A 12,196-nucleotide genomic window follows, 5' to 3' on the forward strand; every position below is an offset into this window, starting at 1 on the left:
CATGCACGCATGTGCGTGAGGGTCACGGATCATAGGTCACATTGTCGGCTAGGGGGGAGGAAGCGGTGGGGGATTGAAGAGGATGGGCGTTGCTTGGATTTGATGTAGGCTTGGGCTTTCCCCTCCTCCAATATACCATCATCTCGGGACGAATACGTTTAACAGCGATCCCACTGGCTATTTTATGCAAGTACTCATCGCGCAAATCTCATTTAAAATATATCTCACGATGGATAAGGAAATGTGCAAGTAAATGATGGATAAAAATGTATTTATTCTCGAGTGATGGTTTTTTTATTTATTTATTTATTTATTTATTTTTTTTTTGAGAAGTTGGCATGGGGATTTCTCAGCGGGGGAGACGATGCCTCGGTCAGCAGATCAGATCAGGGTTGGGGGTTTATTTGTGTGATGGGACGTGAATTTTTCAGCGAATAGTTGTACCGGGAACTGTCGAGGATACCGATCATTCATTCGAGGCTCATCCCGCTATTTTATTTTTACCGGATTTTAACGACAAATAGAAATGTTGGAATAATTTTGGGGATGGGATGCGCGACCACATCCACCTCATCATGAAAAACAATTATCATCCGAATGAAAGCCACGGACACGAGCTGAGAGACATTGGCGAGTATAAGGCGCAAAAGTGCCGGGGCGTAACGATAAATCAATAGGATAGGCGCACCGGTATGCCCGTTGCCCATAATAAATTCATGAATTGTAAAACTGCTGGTCTCCGGACGAACCATGGCGTATTGGATTTATTGGCCGACCTGACCCAACACCACATGGACACAACACCACAATTCAACATTGGTACAGGAGAAAAGTGGGTGGGAAATGTTGGACCCCAGTGCTAAAACTATAGCCTCGTGTAGCTTTGTATACATCAGGGTATCAGCTGATTGGCGATAGATGTATATATGTGGCCCGCAGGCATTCCAACCGGGGTGATGTATGAACCAGTTAACGGCTGCCTATCGATCAACCACTTATTGCCAAATAATTTTCAATTATTATTCGCGGAGAGAGAGAGAGAGGCGTGAATTATTACTGACATTGCTGGATCATATTATTCATAAACCGAGGATTTAAATCAAGTATTTCAGCACGGATCGTTATAACCTCATATTTAAGCACGCACCCTCGGAGAGGACCACCCCGACTGAGCCAGCTGAATTTTTCAGCGAATAGTTGTAGCGGCAACTGTCAGGGATACCGATCATTCACTCGGGGCTCATCTGGGGATAAATGCGAAATTTTCCCTTTGCTTGAACCCTTTACGCGCAATGGTATCTCTTTTTTATTTTTTTATATATTTAAAAAAACCATAACAATTTTTTTTCTGCCTGCAGAATATACATGCAATGGCCAAAATTGAAGAAACAATTAAATGAGGAGAAATCGTGAATTATTAAAATGACATCGGGTTGAAAAAAAATTTTTACGATCAGGGATGACCAAAAAAAACTAGACCATATTTGCTGAGCAATCCTCGGACTTGATTAAACCACTGAAAAGTGGAGAAATGCACCCCCGTAGTTCATTAATCAAGCATACACCCCGGAGTAGGAATGCCTTTCGTATTTCGAGCGGAGAAGTCCATTTATCACGAGTTTGTGTGTGACTGGAAACGTATTTGTAGGCAGTGGCTGGTATCCACATCGCTAACAAGTGGATACCCTGTCCCCGTGGATGATGTAGCACCAGCCAACCCGTGGACCCCCTATGGCGTCAAACACCTCCAACCTTCGAACCTATACGCCCTCTTGGACCTCATTCTCATCGACCTCTGCATCATCTCCCCAACACCTCCGCCAGGTCAATTTGGAAAAATCCCTGGGCTTTTCCGGATGCGTAAATTGTCCGATCATTTATTTATCCTGCCACGACTGATGATTACGAGCCGTCGTCTGTCCTGAGATGAAAAAAAAAATGGCATTGATATTGATGAGAGAAGAGAGAACTGAAGCTGAATGGAAACAGATTTATTCCAGATGATATTTCCGGTGAGAATATCAAAAAGATATCAGTACAGAGTCGGCAGCCATCAATTTCAATTCACAGAGAGAGAGAGAGACAGCTGAATGGAGCCTAAGCAAGTCATCATAATGAACGTATTAGGATGTTGCCACAAAGTTTAACATGAAAATAATGAAATGTGAAATAACACAGTTCTAATTACGGCGATGGGCCGTTTAAACCCGGACTAACTGATTCTTCGGCTGATCCTGAGGAACTCGAGAGCGCCTCATCAGATGATCGTGACAGCCCAGCAATTAGTCACTCCTGGTTCCATTGACTTTGATATGTGGGGGGGCGGGTTTCACATAATCCCTTTTGTAACTTCCCCCCACAGAGCGATATTTACACGCGATAAAAGAAATAAAAGTGAAACACGGCGAGAGAGAGGGCGTTATCATTAACGCGCGGCGGTCTTACACGGTCTCACCTGTGAATTGGTAATTGCAGGCTCCATGACTCTGTGCTCTTTATAAAAATCTTAAAGAAAGAGATAAAATACAGTGTATGAGCAGAATATGGGGTCACGGACTGATGATGCACGAAAGTGAATATGGGGGAGTTGGTTTATCCTCGAGCACTGGCTATTGCTGTTTTTCAGTGATCTTATATTCCCACATGCGTCAGTCTTGTGGATGTTTACAGGGTTATTCATTTACGAGGAATGTCCTGTTTTCATTATCACGTTTGGAGGGCATTCAGGTATGTGTTGGTTTCGTAATTCACACTGTCTGGTATTTTGCACGGGATTTCATTGACTTGACGGAATTTTTTTGCTCACTTCGCTCTGCCATTCAGGAATTAATGTCGTATGAAATTTGTGGAAAATTTTTCATCCTGTCGACAGATCGTTCATCTGAAATAAGTTGGTGAGCGAAATGAGCGACATGAGCAAATCGAGCTGAGGCCCATTATTTATACACATTTTTTTTTCAATTCTTAAATTAATAATATTGGAAGAAAAAAATTTATTACGCGAGTAATAATTCGTTTCTCTATTTTTTAAAACAAAATCAAAACAAATTCCGCGAGGTGATTCATATGCAGATGGCAGTATTAGTCTCTCCTTAACAATAAAATTTTATCTTCCACTTGGCTCACCCGAAGCTAAGATAATTCCGCCTTTAGAGAACCGGAAATTTTATTGAAAACAATCGGCAAGTTCGACTTTTACAAGGTGTGAAAAAAAAAGGGAAATAGGGAGTTGTGAGGACAAAAGATGAGAAATGTGAGTCCCAAAGTCACCGACATCTACACAAGACTGTCACCGCTGACATATCGCTCCGATAAACCGACGACATGGAAGGCCGAGAAGAACAACCATTTCTCATCCGTCTACACTGAATATTTTTATTTTGCCCCAAAAACGAATGGATCCCGTCCTATTTCCAATCCCACGTCGAAATAAAAAAAAAAAATCCAAAATACGGGAAAAATAGAGAACACGAGTGTTAAATATTAAAATATCGCGGGTGATATACCCTGAAAACACAAGACATCGAGCATTGACTAATATAGTGCCGAGTGAACATGACGAAGGACATTAATATCCCGATTAAAAAAATCACTCCTTCTCTGTCTTGTTCCTCCAACTGGCTATACATTTTTGTTTCACTGATGCAAGTGTGAGCCAACCAGATAGTCCTCAACGATAGTCCCGCTCGATATTAATAGCCCCAGCTCATCGTTTCACCACCGAGAGAGATCTTCGTAACAACATGACCTTTTCGACAAATTTCTCAGCACGAGGACCTCACGAGGCCCTAAAAAATATTTCTATAAAACCTGCAGTCACCATGGAGTGTTTAAAAAATTGCACTCGAAATTTTTGGTTTGAATTCTCATCTCAACTATTTCATAATTATAAAAAAAAAAATGATATGAGTCATAAGAAAATAAATACTCATTATAATTTTTGGAAAATTGACAATTGAGAATTAGTGGTGGGAGCTGGCGCCTGTGAACCCACCTCGAGGACGTGAACTTGAATACGTCGACGAGAATTTTTGAGCGATGGAAAAGAGAATGTGAGGAGGAAGTGGTTTCATGTCCTGAGGAGAGACTCCTGGCAAATCAGCAAGTGGACTGTCTCCCGTGGTCTTGTATGCACCAGTCGGTCCCTTTACTGTCGCCCTAAACGTCCGTCGAGCAAGTCAAACAATGCGACGTGCGGATTCCGCCTTATTTACTCGGTCCAGGTATCATGGAGTGTTCCGGCCTCGAGGAAAAAGGAATGAAATAGTAGGATGGAATAGAATCCCTCCTATTCCCCTCCTCAACACCACATACTCGACATGCAAAGCACGCGTTGTCATTTGCTCCCATCTTCTACGGATCGGTTTACGCTCTCCTCTACTCCAGAGGTGGAATTTTCAAGAGATATCCGTGTGCATATGCGTCACCAAAAAGAGAGGTAAAGAAAAATTGGCGAAAGGAGGAGAAAAAAATGTGAGGACTATTGGAGAGATGGAGGTTGTGGCACTATGCGTTGGTGGTCATACATGGGTCATGGAGAAATAAAAATTATCTCTTCCTACTTGTTCTTCCTGCTGAGTCCTCTTGACTTGCCCCTCTTCTTCTCGATGCTGGCTGCTCCTCAGGAATGACGGCACCCAAATACGTGAGCTTGCATGGAAATGCATGGGCTCGTTACACGTGAATAAATTCACCTCTCTTCGGCATGGAGAGAATATCAACTTGACAAACCATTGAACCAATTAAATTTCTTTGGATCTAGTCGGTGATAGCATTGCAAATTATTCTAATCATTGAACTTCATCATTAACGAATTTCAGGAATTCAACAAGTGATGAAAATGATGATGACAACTTTTTGCTTGATTGAAGGATGATTCTATTTTTTTACTTGATGTAAATTAATGGTAGAATGATGCTGATGATGGAGCTGAAGAGGTAAAAAATAGTCACGTACAATTTACATATTCCCCGAGACAAATCGTCCAATTGTAAACCACTTCCCCGAAATAAATGGGTGAATTATCCCCAGTTGATATCGAAAAGATTCCCCCAGAACTGGCCAAAACCCATTAAGAAAACGCTACAAGGTATCGAACAATGCAACTTGTTGGCCGTTGATTGGTGGTCCATAGAGTTCAAGAAAGTCCCACTGGTGTTATTAAGGTTCCCCAATGGGGTGGCTTCGTATTTCACCGCAAAAGTAGCGAGAGAAAGACAGAATAAACAGTTAACACTCTTTCACTGAACAATGCTTGGATTTCAAGGTAGAAATACTGCACACGAAGTCGCCCGATCTGTAGCTAACATCCTCCATATTTTTTACTCCAACTTTTTTTACCAACCTCCGCAGCATTCGCCATTCGGAATTTATCGAATTCCCCTCTCAACCCTCCTGATTCCGGTTAGCCTTCAGATGGAATGACTTCCGAAATTTCCATGGGAATGTCCCCGAGCGAGAAATTCTCCAATTTCTCGATAATTCCCATCTTAAATTCCAATTGACCCAATTAAATTTATCGAGGACCTTCATTATCATGCCACCTCAAACATCACCAACTTCTCGGTGGTTGAGAAGGTAGTAAACCAGGAGCAACGGAGACTCCATGCAAACAGAGGTAGATTTGCCGAGTGGAAGAGAGTGAAACAACATGCGAGCAGATTTCGTAAGCGATAAATCATCGCGTGCCACCTCTGTGCTCGCACAATGCCGGACTAATCTTCCATCACGCACGCACGATATAACTACGCCCGCATGGCGTCTTGTGATTTACCATCCTGCGGCTAACCTCTATTATGTATGGTACACTGGTGGAAACGCGGGATTACCCTCGAATGCACCTTGCGTTGATTCAGAAGACTCTATGCTGTGCAGCAGTTTTCTTCTTCTTGATTTTTTTCCCCCCGAGTTACTTCTGAGAATCGCTTTCCTTTTCAAGTAGTTATAAAACATCGCTTATCACAATCCGCTAATATCTGTGAGGCCCCAGTCAAAGGGACCCTACCCCCTTAGAGCTTCAATGGACATTCAATTTCTTTTTCACCAATTTTACAACTCGTTTGTCCCAATCACGGATTGCCTCTACCGCCGATGAATGAGGCTGTAAAAGAGGCCCGATAACATTCCACAAGGTAGAAGTAACACCTGAGGAGTTATGTTTGCTCGGATGAATCGTGATGATCGCTGTCGATGAGGGAATTGATGACCAGTGCCACTGGCAAATCCATTCGCCGACTCGTGGGAATCTGATCCAATACGTCAGAAGTGATGTTACACGTATCTACCATACGCAACTCGAATTTCAGCATTGCTATTTACGTATGTTCACTTGGTATCGATACATACGTGTGTGGCTTTTGAAAGAATCCCCTTCAGCAGTAAATAATGGTGGACAAAGGGCAGACTGTGTCCAGGAACTTTTGGAATTTGACTCCTTTGGTACCAATGGAACTGGCAACACGGTCTCTCCGTTTGTTCCCTCTGTGTTCACCAAAAAGAGTATGTCAATGACATCGCCAATTGATGACAACAATTTGTGGAAATTTTCCCCGTTAATCCGAGTGAGTACAGGCTAGTTGTGACAGTTAGCTTGAAATTTGGCTTCAAAGGAAAGTCTTCTGAAGAGCAGCATCTCCATTTCGCCACTTGTTGTGCTCTTCTGGACTCTGGATTGGACGAAGCACCTTCTGCTGGGGTTGGATGCCTCTCTGGATGAAGATGACACTCATAAAATGAAAATCTATCTGCAGATACAGAAATTTCAGAGGCATGTGCAACCAGTCGGCTTGATGACGATGTTAATTTCTATATTTGTGTCAACAGAGGCACAGCCATTCTGCATTACCATAAGCAAACTCGTCTCGCGAACAGAACAGTTGTCTAGAAGTGTTAATTTCAGACGCGGGTTTTATGAAAAAGTTGAAGCCCCAGAAAAAAAATTGCAACAGGTAAAAAATTATTTAAAAAAATACATCCTAACGCTATTATTGCTATGGAATTCCACGATTCAGTGGTAGGTGCAATGATTTCCGATGGTACATGCACAAACACTGTTGAGCTATGGGAATACTGGGGGCTATTCCTAATGCGAGTCGAGTGCTCGGCAAATAGACTGTCATTAGTGGGCAGCCGATCCATTAATGAAATCAAAGCAAACCGATATTATACGGAGGCGTGCCCCACCTATAAACTGGATCTCAAGTGGTCTGTGTCATGAGTTACTCAAGTCTCACTTTTCCAAAATTCAAAATCACGAGAGTTGTTAGCCTAGGTAGGAAACACCAGTCAATTATGAATTAACGATCCTGTTGAATATCTCCTGGTGAAATTACCACACCTTCCGTCATTTTAATGAAGACATGGTTTTCTCCAGATCCAGTCATTTTTTTTTTCGCTAGAAAAACCGATAAAATTTTCAACGCACGGTGGAATATTCACACGGAGTCGAGGGGGAGGTAATCATGAAAAGGAATAACGGGAGGTGGACAAAACGTTGTTAAAACTGTAGAAGCTGGAGTTTGAGGGAAAAAAAAAGTTGTCCCTGGGTAAGGTGAGAAGGTGAGCACAGAAGGGAGTTGTGTCTCGGGTATCGTCGAAGAAGCGCGCCATGGTCGACACCTTTTTGCTCTTGTTTGCCACGGACTGCGTGTAATTTCTTAGCGAAGGCGTTAATGAGGGGCTTGGCTCAGGACGGTAGATCACCCCAGGGGCCTCTTCGAAACCCCATCGAGTGAGGGAGCGAGAACCGGCAGAAAACCAATGAAATGAGACGAAATAAAAAAAAAACACCTCCGATTTTGTGTATGGGTAATTCGTACGTGTATATGTATGAGAATCGACTTATCCTTCTAAGCTCTTAGCATTTTTGCTCAACCTCGGTACCTCGGTGTTTCCTTCTGCCCTTATCCTTACCTTCCGTGCCTCAAGGTAATGCTACCGTGTACCTGAATTCCGATCTACACCGAGATACTGGAGAACTCACTGACAACGGCATCTAGATGCCGCGGCAATTCGGCTTTAACCCCTGTGTATATCGTGAAGAGGGAGTTTATGGCCAGATTAATGGGCCTTTTTTTTATGACCTTGAAGAAATGATTGATAGGAATCAAACATGCGGGAGAACCTCTTCAGGATTTGTCTTTGCGCCTCGGGAAATCCGCTCCTTTTGAGAGTAATGTGGCTTTTGAATAAATAATGTGGCTGTTAAATAAAATAAATAAATATGATGGAAAATTGGCAGAGAAAAATAGAGGGTTCACTTTGAAAATTGGAGGATCTAGTATAGAGTATCTAATCGAGTCCTTCAGAAGATCCTGAAGATTCCGCGATGATATTGAAAGCCATGCACGCCAACTAATGTCCGCCGTTTGTGTTACCACCCATGGTGTGCCCTCGGTATCACCTCATATATAATTTCGAGGGAGTCAACTATGGAACTCCGCATTATTTCAATATTTATTCTATGCCCCTGGATTCTCGTTAAATCTTCTTAATACACGGTAGAGTAACCAGTGCGGTTTATCAACTTGCGGGGGGGCATGATTTTTTTGTTTGCGTCGGTAAAATAACCACTGTCTTGTGGACAATCGGTTCAAGATGCATATAATTGTATTATTTCGGGGACTTATGCTGGAGTTGAAGGTATCATCGTAATCCGAGTGGAGGACCTGGTGACACCGTGGGAAAATCGTCTCGAGATCCGGAACCAGCCGACGTCTTTGGACAACTGTACTCGGTGATGTTTCGGCCAGTACATCAGCCCGAAATTCCTGGATCGTCATCCTGGTGGATGAATCCAATTCCCAGGACAGGTCTGCTGGAAATTTATCAATACTGGAACGAGTGCGGGTAGGGACTGGATAAAAACACTGAGTCTAGGTCTGGAAAATTTAATTGTCCGGGGTGAAAAAATTTTGAGGGTATACATTTCCACGGAATTATTTGAAAAATTGCTGGAAAAATTGCTGGAAAATTTGCGTGGAGTTTCGCACAATGAGGATTTGCAGATTTACGTCTTCAAAAACAATACCGATCCTGAAAGGACCTCCAGGGTTGTAAAAGGGTGAATGATACTGATGGAAAACCATTAAATACCTCGGTGTACAAAGCACGTGCATAAAACCCGGTGCACCGAGTCGGTAAGCTTTCTTCTTCCCCTAACTTGGACTTATATACTCATTTATCGATCGTAACGTGACACCCATGTCCTCGCTGGATGATCTCACGGAATCCTGCTTCTCGTTTAATTTGCATAGATGACAACGTGACCCCCGTGAGAGTGCACCAAAAGAGAAAACAAGACAAACACAATATTTCACGTCACAAATTTAAAGGCAGTAGAAGTAGCTGATACAAAAATGGTGAACGACCCCAACTCTTTTTTTTTTTTCATTTCTCTTCCCCGCCCCAGCCCGGTCAAAACAACCTGCACACCTCCAAGAAACCGGCAAAAGAATTTATGCTCTCGCAAATAATCGGCAATCGCCACCGCGCGACATTCACCACATCGACTCGCCAAGGAAGTCGCTCCCAGCCCACAAGACAGGAATGAATATTCACAAAATCTATGGCCCCACAGTGTCCAATTGGTTGAACAGAGAAACCCATCGCTGTTATGTCCCCAACGATAACCAACACTGGGTAATGAACATTTTACCATCGACCATACCCCGACGCTTTACGATGCCCCACAAAAATTGCTTTTGATCTTTTCCCCATACCTCCTGCTTTCAATAAATATCCCCCCCCCCATTATCCTTTATCCTTCTATTTTAACAGCATACGTGACCCCAAAATACCCGACCAATTTGTCATCATAAAACCATCAGAAATTTTTCTCCCGTGTACCGCACTCCAGCTCCATCATACCTACCCCGTGAACTTGATCAAAGACAATATTGTATCTACTTCACAGCTATACCCCAGCCATATTGTTGGTTGGATCATAAACGTAAAAAGATTCTCGGTCTTCGTAATCACATTACAGAATGAAATTTTTACACTGTTAACCCGGCTATTAATTCCCGCCGCATGTTCATCTCTGACCGGCGGAAGAAGCCGCACGGCCGGGGTCTCCTGGGGATCCCGTACACCCCTGCCCTCCCTCCCCTACCCAACCACCACCTCACGGCATCTCCACCTGAGCCCAAGAGAGTCAATGGCACCACCGTATGGTCTTCTCTTTTTCACTGGGGTGTGTGTGCGGGTGTGGCGAATACGTGCATGGGTCAGAGGTTCGACCCGGCTCGACCCCACGGCATTGGACCTCTTCTTCTATATACCCCTCGCGTAAACGCACGCAACATAAACTCGCGCGACGAGCGCGCGCGGCCAGATTCACACAGCGATATATTCCTCTCGGGGTCTTAACGGGGACCCAAGTGGCGGGGTGGGAATGGAGTGGGGGAGAGGAGGGCGAGGGCGACAGGAGAGAAAGAGTGGGGGGAAAGAGGACTTGCCCCCACCGCCGCTTCTTTCGGCATTGACTTTTTCATTTCAACTCTGTTGCCTATAACAACAACGCCAAGACCAACACACATTGGGCCCCGCCAAGTTTCTTCTCCTCTTTTGCTGGGCATAAAAGACGATGAGCCGACCTGGCAAGAGACGAGAAACAGGGCCCATAGGCGTGGGAGAGTTCATTGAGGAGAGAGATACTATCGGCGATTTTATTTCAAGGCGGATATGCCCGTTACCAAGGTGAAGAAGAGCTGACCAACGGGATATAATATGCCCAAGTATATGGTAACATATATTTGTACGAGGGGGTGGGAGGGGTTTTTTTTTTTTTTTAAATTTTTTGTTTCACCGGGGAGATGCACGTCCGAAGACGAGGATGAGGTACGTGGTACCTATAGCTATTAGTAATATCGGGGTGAAATTTAAAGATTTAATTATGAGGGGAGGGAAATTTGAGAGAATTAATGCGAGGGCCTGCCAATGGTGATATATCTGAGCGCATTGCACCAACCACGAATAACCTTGGCAATTGCGCGATTCTAATATCAACATCATACTCAGGTTAATATTCACAAACGCATGATGAATTCTCATATGATTTAGTTGCTCTGCGGTAGTTGCAGCGAAATAACTCGCGAGGCATTTCGGACGGACGTTAACCATAAAGATGAGTGGAATAATGATTCGCGAAGAAGGGGGTAAAATGAGTTAAGAGGAGAAGAGAGTGAGAGAGAATGCTGAGAGTTCGTTTTCATAATTCTCCATGGCGAAGAGCCCAGTGCGAATCCTCTCCTGATATCTATCTCCATCACTTCACGGTAAAAGTCATAACTCGATTATGCACCTAACTAGCAATTTCAATACTATCGCTAGCTCTCCGTATGGTACTGACTTTTGTACATATGCAAGGATAAATGCTTCTCTAAGAATGAATAATGCAATCACCGTATGTTTGCTTCCTGTCTACGCATAATTCGAACAAATACAGATACATGTGAATTACGTTCGATCCGGTAGCGAAGGCATTACAAGAATCACTTTTATTTTCCATCATTGGTAAGTAGTGATTCCCATTCCAACGGCTTGTCTTATCCTCCCGTTAGTTGAGTTATTCTCCATGAACCATTGCTATTGGCGGAAATCGTCAGCCATTACGGATGCACCATGACAATGAAACGGACGTGACGTGTGCCCTTTGGACAACAAAATGACAATCACGAGGATGAAGATCACCTGGCGCCTGATCGCCAACACTGATGCCTGTGTAATTAGCCGGGTAATGAGAAAAACAAAGGTGTGCATTAATCAATGTGGAATTGATTGGTTAGTCCGTCGGGAGGTGTCTCTCAAAGAATTCTGGGCCCTACAATTTGTCATGTATCTTGAGAAATCCCAGTTACTGCTAACTCGACATGATGAGCCACCCTCTCACCCATCAATACTGATAATCCGGGCTAGACAGTCGATATTGTATCAGGAAAATGGAGTGTAACAACGGAGCAGTGGTATCTTCTAATTGGACTGCATTCCTTGGGCCTTAACTTATCCTCCTCCCACATAATTGTACGCATTATTTTTTTTTTTTTTGAATTTTCATGAGTCTGAAGTTTCATCAAGCGCGGTAACATGGTGGGTCTGAGAGGTGGGCTAGGTGCACCCGTATATATTTCATATAAATACAGGCACAGCAAGACAGTAGATAACATTGCGTTGTTGGAACCCCATCCAGATTGGAATT

This window comes from Fopius arisanus, unplaced genomic scaffold (genome assembly GCF_000806365.1).
Source record: "Fopius arisanus strain USDA-PBARC FA_bdor unplaced genomic scaffold, ASM80636v1 scaffold00108, whole genome shotgun sequence".
Classification (NCBI taxonomy): domain Eukaryota; kingdom Metazoa; phylum Arthropoda; class Insecta; order Hymenoptera; family Braconidae; genus Fopius; species Fopius arisanus.